Here is a 10,483-nt window from a genome sequence, read left to right as displayed (position 1 = left end):
ATCTATTCTTTTTTTTTTTTTTTTTTGTCACTTGATTAAAAAAAAAAAATAGAAGTAAATTGCTAGAAGTAAATTGGCTAAGAGAAAAGATCTGAGCAATGCCATAGATAACCATTCATATTCCTTTTGGAAAAGACTGTGGTAAATACAAAACCAAATCATGATACTGAGATAAACAAAAAGAAGTATTTGGATGAATAGTAAAAGAATTAGATTAATGTTTTTTTTTTGTTTGTTTGTTTGTTTGTTTCTCTCCCCTCTGAAACTATTCCTGCTTTAACATAGCTTCATGAATGATAAAAACAATTTATCCTTGATTTTCAAATAATGTCTCAGTCAATATGCCACTTCCTCCACATTGTGAGGGGACCTGTTCAAAGAATGTGAAAAGGGAAAGAGTAGAGGTTTCCATAGAAACCTTCAGTAGTTAAAAGCAAAATTGCATAAAATGAAAACACTTTCTTTCAGCAGCTAGGAAGACATCTCAGTTAATGAAGCTGCCAAGTTGTAAATAACTACTGGCGAGTATGATTTTTTTTCTTTTTTCTTTTTTCTTTTTTTTTTTTTTTCCTTTTTCCCCTTATGGGAATTATTACTGTGCCTCATGGGGGGATGGGGGGCGGGAGGAGGGGGAAGTAATAATAAAAAAAAAATCATCTGTTTTATTGTGTTTAACAATTCTGAAGACTGATTTTTAATTCAGAAACAATGTAAGTACATCTTGTGACTTAGTATTTGAGTGAATACATGTTGGTATCCATGGTAACCCAGGAGATCATAAAGATCATACTGTCCATTTACGGGGAATATGAACAGATTGTTTGTCTCCTGGTAGTCTGTAAAATGTTGTGTTACTATATGAACGGGGGGGTGGGGGCTGGGAGGAGGAGAAGAATAAAGAGCTTTCATTTCCCTTGCCTTGCAATAAAAATAGATAGACAACTGTTATTCACACCACGTAATGGTAATATAAAATAAATTTGAAAGTCCTGTAAGTAATTAGCCCCTGGAATGCTCCCAGCAGATCAAACTGACGTATTGAACAAAAATGCTTTCTCATAATCAATAGAATAAAGCAAATCCTTAGGAGAAAGGAGGGTGGGGAAACAGTAGTCACAACATAAAATCTTTTTGATATTTTCTTCATATTCATTCTTACCATCTGACTAAAATTAGAGTCACTACAATGCTATTGATCCCTAGGGGTTTTAGTCACTTGCTGACTGTGGGTGAAAAATGTATTGGAACAGACTGTAAGTAAGTTATTTCTGTCTGTAGATAATCTGGTGCAAAGAAATGTGAAATAAATATAGTTCAAATTGGGGAGTAAGGGGCTTACTGGTTTTAGTGTTTTTATTTTTGTCTAAGAATGAAAGAAAGACTTTCTAGTATTTTCTTACTTTAGTATTTAGTGTTTTAAAATTATACTATTAAAATATCCTTATGCATTAAGCTTCTATCTGTTATAGTGGTTTCTTGGGGCAGTGCATTGTATGGATGCCAACACCAACTCAGGTTGGGTCACTTGCACAGCTTCATGTGACTTTTATTCTCCACTAACTAAAGTAGTTTCTGCCATAGGACCTCCTATAGCATGCAACTCAGATAATGAGTTACAAAGATTTAAAGATATACCCACCACAATCCTCCCCCCACAGTCTCAGCTATATGATTTAACATTGCAGTAATCTCCTTGTCTTGTTTCTCATGTGGCTAGCAGCAACAGTTTCCAGCTATGGTATTGCTTATAATACAAAACTCAAATAATTATCTAGATTACTTTAAATGTATTTTTTACAATCTCCACTCCTTTTCCTTTTAAGCCATGCCATAGGGTTTAAGATTGCAATTAACTCCCCAGCCCACAGTTCCATCCTGGACCACAGTCTGTTAGTTGAACATCTATTCCAATACAGCTTTAGCTATGAGCCACAGATCATTCAGAGGTCTGCCTTCTGTGTTGTGGACTTAACCATGGCCACAGATGCTCTGAAGTATTATTGCATGGCCTTATACATGGACACAGATACTGCAATGTGTACCTGCTACAGTATAGACTTCTCCATGTCCACAGATTCTTCAATGTGTTGTGCATACTCTGGAGTAAACTTTTCCACTGCCACTGAAACATTGGTCTGTACATATTCCCATGTATACTCATCCACTGGTCACAGTCCTTTGGACTCAAGTTCACTATGACGTTCGAACCTGTTCAGTGGTGCCCTGCTTGGTTGTAGCTGTTATCAAAACATTTCCAGGCACAGCAAGGATGATAACAAGTACAACAAAAGGTGAAACAAAAGCAGCCACTAACAAGCACCCAAATCTAGACACATTAAGACAAATAAGCCCTGTGGCAAACATGGGAGCCTAACAATTAACAGCTAAAGGGCTATAACATCTATGCATTTGGTCTAGTCCACCCCACACTCCAATCACATCTGTCATCACCTAAAACCCCTCAAAGCTCATGTTGAGTCCTATTTTGTGATTTAAGCCTACTATGTACTAAGTACTATATAACTGCTTGCTCGTTCTCCCCAAGATAGAGGAGATAATTGGAAAGGAAAAATTTTGAGAACTCAGTTTGTGAAAAGGCAGTTTAGCAGATTAAGCAAAAGCTGTGTGCATAAACATAAACAAGGAATTAATCTGCTACTTCTCCTAAGTAGGCAGGTGTTCACCCACTTCAGGAAATCAGGCCTTCACCATGCCTGATTGTTTCTTGGGAAGACGAATGCTACCAGTCCACCAATCCAACCACCCTCTGACCCTCCCCATACCTTCTCCTCTTCCCCAGCTTATATTACTGACTATGAAATCCTATGGAATGGAATATCCTTTTACTTAGTTTGAGACAGCTGTCCTGGCTGTGTCCCTCCACAGCTTCTTGTACACTTGCTGGCAGGGCAACATGAGAAGCAGACAACTCCTTGAGTCTGTGTAAACAATATTTAGCAACAACTAAAAAGTTTGGTGTGTTATCACTACTGCGATCCAAAAATACATAATAATATGAGCCTCTATGAAGAAAATAATCCCAGCTGGAAGCGAATCATAGAATCTCAAAGTTGTAGGGGTTGAAAGGGACCTCTAGAAATCATGGAGCCCAACCTCTTGTTAAAGCAGTTTTCCTACATTAGGTTGCATAGGCAGTCTCATAGTTTTATGATTTTTGCTTATTGGTATTCTACATTATAACATCATGTAGGGCACTGTGAATTAAAGTGTTAATGCTCCAGTTTCAGGTACCTGTCCAGAAGGGAAGAAGAACTATATTCCCCAGGGGCCTTTGCAGTCAGAGGGGAGATATAACTCCTGGCAAGGTCAGTTGATTGCTCTCTGCTCTCTTCTCCTTTGCCTCTCCTTGCTGCTGCCCATCCCGACTGCACGCATTACTTCAGTATTCATGTAAGGCTTTTTGAACAGTCTTTCATTATATTTGGATTATTTGCTTCAATTCTAATTATATCATATTATAGTGTGTTACCTTGCATTCTGATACCATATTTAGTAAATTAGTTTGTTTCTCCTCAGATTACTGCTATTGTTTTTAATTATTTTAGGTTCCCATTTCCCTTTTATGGAGGCACAGATTTTACAAAATCTCTCTGCCCCACTAGTCATGCAAACAGACCGAACCAGCTCGTAAACCCTTGACAGGACAGAACCTTACCTTAGTCATTATTTGTCATAAAGAAAGAGATAGTTGTAAAATGAGTACAGCAGTACCTGGAGAAGCTTCACTTCAGAGTATTTCCCACAGATAAGAAAAAAACTAAAAAGCCTTATTTTAACACCTAACAATTTCTTCAAGATTTGTTCACTTTTAGCATTTAAGCTCTGTAACTGCTGATAATGATGAGTCTATGTATCATTGTAATTTCCTCTGCATTAACAAATTTCTTCCAATCACTCCTTCCTTTTGTTAATCAACTCCTCAGATAGAGGAGATTAAAATATCACATACAAGCTTTTTATTATAACACTTTACACATTAGTTTTATCTCTATTTTTTTCTAGATTAATTTTCTCCTTTATTTCCCCATTATAAAAAATACATACTAGGTTGTGAATGATCCAACTGATGTTCTTGCAATCCCAGCATTTTCTTTCTTTAAGCAAAGTAACTCACTGGCATTAATTTCATATTATTTTTCCAATTGTATCCTTTCAAACTTATTTTTTGTATGTTGAATGCCACATTCAGAGGTAAAAATGAGAACAGTAGAACAGCTTTTTTTTTTTGGTCCTGAATGGCTTGATATAAATTACAACTCCCAAGTCTCTATAAGCTGAAGGTTGCAGCTTCTTATAAAAGCTTAACAAAATACAAATTCCTAAAAATGTTAGGCTTATACTGTCTGATTGAAACAATACTTGCAGTGTACAGACTTACTTGTGGGAAACGTTAAAAATATTTCATAGTGATTGCCGTCACTCACATTTTCAAAATGGAGTTGTCCAGAAAAGACAGAGTCACAGTAGCTGAGCTGAACTTTTGAAACTGAGTTTTTCATCGCCTTAGTGAAAAGCATTTCAGTAGAGAGGATTTTTATCAAAAGTGATATCTCAAGCAAAAAGCTACAAGGCTCTTCACAAGTTAGAATAATATAAGTAAAAATCTCTACTGAGTTTATTTTCCTTTTGTGTCCCATTAAATCTTCTATGAAAATCAGGTCAATTTTTCATCAAAATAGCTGAACAAATTACTATGCTTCCCTACTTTAGGCAACATTTAGCTATTAACATATCCACACTGCAACAGAAGAACAGAAAGGTTTTGGAAAAAACAGAAGTTATTTTAGTACATATAAACTGAAAGTGGCTTTCTTCCACAGCTAATATTTTTGCACACCATATTTTATGTCATGTTGTTTCTGTGTTGAATAGTTTAATTTTCTTTGTTTTTACTGGAAGCCCTGTGCATACGTGTCCTTATACAATTACGTAACTTTATACATATGTGTATAAATTCTGAATTCTGGTAGTGTGCTTTAACTTAATATAAGTACTTGATTTAGCCTAGGTTTAAATCTCTCTGACTAAATTTGGAAAGCTCCATTAATATTTGCTGCAGCTTCAGTACATAACTTCATAAAGTACAAACAAAATTTGACGTTTATTTGAAGTTACCATGCTGAGATCCAGTCCCCCACCACTGACAGTAATTGTACATGTGATCTTGCTTTCCGATTATGCTGGTATTAAGGAGCAATCTGCAGGCAACCGTCTGTCTGTTCACTTGAATGCAACTTATGTAGTACTTTCTGGCTTGCTCTGTTCATCATTTAATCTCAGTTTCTAAGAGTATTTGTCGAGTCTATCAGGATGTCAGTTTCTTAGCTTCAAAACGGTAAAATTAAAAACAGTCAAAAACAAAAAGGGAAAAGACTCAACTACAGGAATCCTCTTACTCATAAGGAGAAAGTACACTCAGAGCAATGAAGAAAATCATCATTCATGTGAGGCGTAATTTTTATATGAAATTCTGAAAAATTTATTTATGAAGGTGAGTAAAGTAATGCTAATCATCTGGGACTTGAAATATGGCAAGATATAAATCACAGTACAAAGTGAGAAGAAATATTCATTCCCATAACAAATTATAAAAGCAACTGAATATTTAAAAGTAGCTCATAGGTAGATATATTAGAAGAGTAATGCTGCTCCCTCCCCCCACCATGTTCCACAAAATTGTTTTGAACAAAACAGGAAGGCAAAGAAAATAAATCAATAAATAAATAAATAAGGTTTTCACATTCTTTTATAAGTTCTTACCTTCTCAAATACAGCTAGTGTGATATTCCAACTTTTCCTACACAAAATTATTTGACAAAATCATGTCAGCAGCTTTTCAACTATCATCTTCTATAACACTTCTGATCAGGAAAACCATTGAGTCTTTAATTATATAATGTGATAAATACAAGTGTGTTATATTTTTCCTTTATAATGTAGATAATACAGAACATTTGACCATACACTGAAGAAAGGAGTTCTGAAGTGTGCAGTGGAAGAAAATGAGTTTGATTACAGAATAAGATACTTTGACTAATCAGAGAAATCATTTTATTAATTAAACTAGTGTCAATGGCTTACAGGCTGTTTTGGCCCAGTTCTATGACTAGTGGGGCAGAGGAATTTCACAAAACACATGCGTCTGGAGAAGGGGGATAGGGGACCCCAAAATAATTAGGACAAAAAACAAACAAACAAAAACAACAACAAAAAACAAACAAACAAAAAAAAAAAAAACCACAAAAACAGCAGCAATGATCTGAGTAGAAACAAACTAATTTACTAAATATGGCATCAGAATGCAAAATAATTAGAGTTGAAGCCAATAAATCAGGTATAATGAGAGAGTATCTGAAAGCTGTAGGCCTTACAGTAATTGCATGCAGTCAGGATGGGCAGCAGCAAAGGAGAAGAGTGGCAGAGAGAAAATGCAAAGGGAGGCAAGAGAATGTCAGATGACCAAGCACAGCCTTATATGCATTCCCCTTGAGCGGGAATGATATCAGCAGAGTGAAAAGTCTTCTGGGGAATTTAGTTTCTTCTCTTTGCTATGTGGACCTGGGGCATTAACACTTTAATTCCCAGTACACTACATGATGTGATGATGTGGAATACTGATGATCATAAAACCATAAAAGCTAGCATGTGTTAATGACTGGTACTGGAATAGGTGACAGTTTAACATACTTTTAAAATTAAAGTGATAGATAATATTTTGGCTAAAACAAAGAGAATAGGAAAATAATTATGAGCATTCTTTCATATGATTCATGCAATTCATAATAAATGAAGAGAGAAACTAGCATAGAAAACCAAGCATCAGTGGAACAAACATAGGGAGATTATGTCCTTATAAGGAATAGACTTTCATTTTGCTAAATAAATTATACTTTCTGCTGAGATATACTCCTTACCTTACCTGAGAAAACACTTATCACATCAAAAACAAATCAAAAGCAGTCCATTGTCCTGTGATTTAACATATTAATGGTTTCTGTTGGAAAAAAAAATATCAGATTACCTAGTACCTATGAGGATTGAAAGAAAAAAAAAAAATGATTTAAAAAAAAAAAAAAAAAAAAAAAAAAAGTTGTACAATGTAATGGCCACAATTTCACTCTATGGCTGATACAGATTCTATTTTATTTCTTGAATACAGATGTACAGTGGTGCCCTTTGCTACGATATGTATTCTGACAGCTCATTAAGAAGAGAACATGACAAACAACTTGATGAAATACTGTTTATAATCTATGAAGAGATAACAGCCTTGACAAATGAAATAAAATAAATCAATCAAGGGAAGCACTTTGAACATTTGTAACAGTGGGTAACTACCTTAAAAGTTGAATAAAATTATTTGAGCCATGTATAAACACATTGTAAAGGAATACAGCCTCCAATTCAATAAACCATCTACGATTTGCTATTAGTTGAGAATTTAATCCCTTTGTACTACATGCTCTTGAAATCACAGGGATATAACAATTATTCTGCAGCATCTGTCTTTTCATAATATAGCATTGATGTGTATGATGCTTGACTTTGATAGCCCTGGCTATCCTCTATGGGCCTTAATTCTGTTCATTTAAATGGAGTAACATCATCAAAATAGCAAAATAACTTTGCAAATCACCTTCAGATGTAGAGTACTGTCAGTACTGCCTATGTTCCTCAGAGATATTGGTCCAGTTAACAGATTTCGTGAAAAGCTAAAGTACTGATTTAAGAAACAAAGAGGAGCATTTAGATAGCATTTTTCTGGCCCAAATTCAGATATCTGAAAATTTGTTTTTTTAATTCTGTTGCCCACATATATTCAACCAGAAGTAGCTATTCCTTCAGAAAAGTTTTAACACCAGTTGAGTAGGCCTGTGAATAGCTAATGTAAGTTATCTGGATTAATTTTGTGTTAGTTATCCTAAACTCCTTTTAGAATAACAAGGAGAAATAAAGACTCCATATAACACACAGTTTAATCTCTAGCCTAAAACCTGATGTATTTTTTTCTGGAGGTTATCAACCTAATTGTAAATATGACTTAGGTCAGCTTAGGTCTATCAGTTTTGTCACTGTGACCCAAAATGAAACTGACAGTGAATATCTGAAAATTTAGAGTCAAGAAAGAGGAATCCTGCCTGCCCCAGGACTACGTTAATTCTGAAGGGAGAATTAACTCAATAGATTGTTTAAGCCTTTTTGATGATGATGAGAACTATTTTAGTGTTTCTTAGCATAATAATGATAATAATACAATGATGAAAGAGGAAGCTATGTGCTTTCACATCTAAGGTAGGAACATTTCTTATCTGTTTCTTTAAATTTTATATCACTTATGTCAACTTAGTCTTTCTTCTTGTACTTTAGAAAGACTTAGTTGTCGTAATATGTTAATACCATAAAAAAACAATTTTGCATGGCTAGAGGGAAACAGCAAATAATCAGAGAATTCCCTGACAATGAAAGAATATTCTTCAGTTCAATGTTAAAATTTCATGGTGCATTCAGTGAATCACAGCAAACTGCCAAAACTAATTAATCTGAAGATGAACAAATTTTCTGCAGGTTGTGAAACTTGCACCAGAACTGTATACTTGATTGTCATGTTGACTATGTTAATATTTTACCTTCATAGTATTTGCAGTTTTTTGGGTTTTTTATTGTTTTTTTTTTTTTGGTTTTTTTTTTTCCTAAATCTATCACAATTGTTACCTTTTAGTGTCATGAACTTTAACATGTAGATGTTAATTACTTTAAAGGCATCCAGATATACAGAGACAAAAATAATAAGGGAAGACCAATTTCAATTTCATTTAATCATTACAAAGGATTTGCTTTACAAGTGAAAGTATGTAATGGTCTATTTTATCCTCTTAACTGTAAAACTCTAGTGTTAAATCTGGTCAGGAGAACAGTTGTATCCCGACTGAAAATACTACTACCATATCAATACTGATTTAATGTAAAGAGCTAAAAGCAGAAGGCTTGTATGTGGTAAAGGATAGAGAGTAGACAAGGACTAGGCAGGGTTTTCTAAGTGTCATTAGTAGAGGAAATAAAAGTTCCACTTAGTGAGAAAAACACAAACAATGCAGAAAAGATAATTAGGACAGAGGATAAAACTTGCAGTGGAGTAATTGTGAAGAGGTTCCATCAAATTGAGATAAAATATGATGAACAAAACACTATCTTCATGAATCTTTGGGCATGTCTCTTCTGTACAGTGGAACACTGAATATATCCATTTTCATTTATGATGAAGATTTAGTAGATTTGACAATCAACTTCTGTCCATGGCACCAGAGGACTGTAATATTTTGGACACTGAAATACTATATTTGATTTCTTACAATATTCTATTAATGAAATTTTTCTTTTGAACAAATCTTAGTGTGCGCCTCAGTGTTCATAAAATGCTATCAACATTTGCAGTTCTTTGTGTAAGCTTATGTACATAGGAAAGTGCATAGTGTTGTACAAATAATTAAATCACACAACTAATAAAGGTTCGATATAATTAAGTATCTTCATAGTGATAATAGTGATGAAGGACTTCTAGGTGATATGAAATTTATGTGTTGTATAATTTGTGGTTTGTTTCCTACTTTTCTTGTGTCATACTGACATTTACAAAGTGTGTTTCTTTAATTGTTGTTTGTTTGTTTGTTTGTTTGTTTAATAAGTTTTGATGAATGTGACCTGTTAGGAAATCAGAACCATCTCATTGTATAAAATGAGCTGTCTCCAGCACGGTATCAGACTGCTTAAAAGAAAAGCCATGAACATGCAACGTCACTAGCATACTTACTGTTGACACGAATCAATGAAGAGACTATTTGAATGTGCCTGATAGTTTAGTTTAGAAAGCTGTCTGATATATTTATGTGTCAAGATGCTTTCTACCTGTGCCTTAGCAGCTTTAACTACAAACTCATTATCTGTACAAATTTTTAAGACAGATGACCAATAAAAAGGTTAACATCACATGATAGGTGAAAAATACTCAAAATGTCTCTAAGGGAAGATTTATAATGAGTTTTTCTTTTCTCTCTGAAACTTTGTAAATGATTTAGACAGAAAGGAGTGTCTGTCATCTGACTAGAAATGAAACTGGACATTCAAGGCAGAAAAAGGAAATTTGTATAATTATGTCTCCATTATGACAAATAGGCTTTTTTTTTTTTTTTTTTTTTTTTTAAATCATTACACTTTTCTGTGAAATAAACACTGCAGCTGATCAGTGTTCTAATGCTGGAGATCATTCCCTGACCATCAGCTATTCTGCACTACCATCATACTAACATACTGCTTAATGCTATTTCAAAGCAACACTGTCACTCACGGAATGTTCATTCAGAATTTAATGCCACACAGCACCAAGACTATACCTGACTCCAGTTTGCTCTACTGGGCCTGACCCTCATCTCAATCTGCAGTCAGGAAATGACCTCAACCCAGACCA

The 10,483-nt window shown here is 34.4% G+C and overlaps 1 long non-coding RNA gene across 1 annotated transcript; it reads left to right on the top strand.

Annotated features, from left to right (window-relative positions):
- Positions 1–413: 413 nt before the first annotated feature.
- On the top strand, positions 414–10,186 carry LOC116652753. Its single transcript, XR_004305920.1, has 3 exons — positions 414–525; positions 3,243–3,326; positions 7,181–10,186. It is a non-coding gene; the product is annotated as an uncharacterized LOC116652753 (long non-coding RNA).
- Positions 10,187–10,483: the final 297 nt, after the last annotated feature.

Source organism: Coturnix japonica, chromosome 1 (genome assembly GCF_001577835.2).
Source record: "Coturnix japonica isolate 7356 chromosome 1, Coturnix japonica 2.1, whole genome shotgun sequence".
Lineage (NCBI taxonomy): Eukaryota > Metazoa > Chordata > Aves > Galliformes > Phasianidae > Coturnix > Coturnix japonica.
This window is presented reverse-complemented; position numbering and strand designations above follow the sequence as displayed.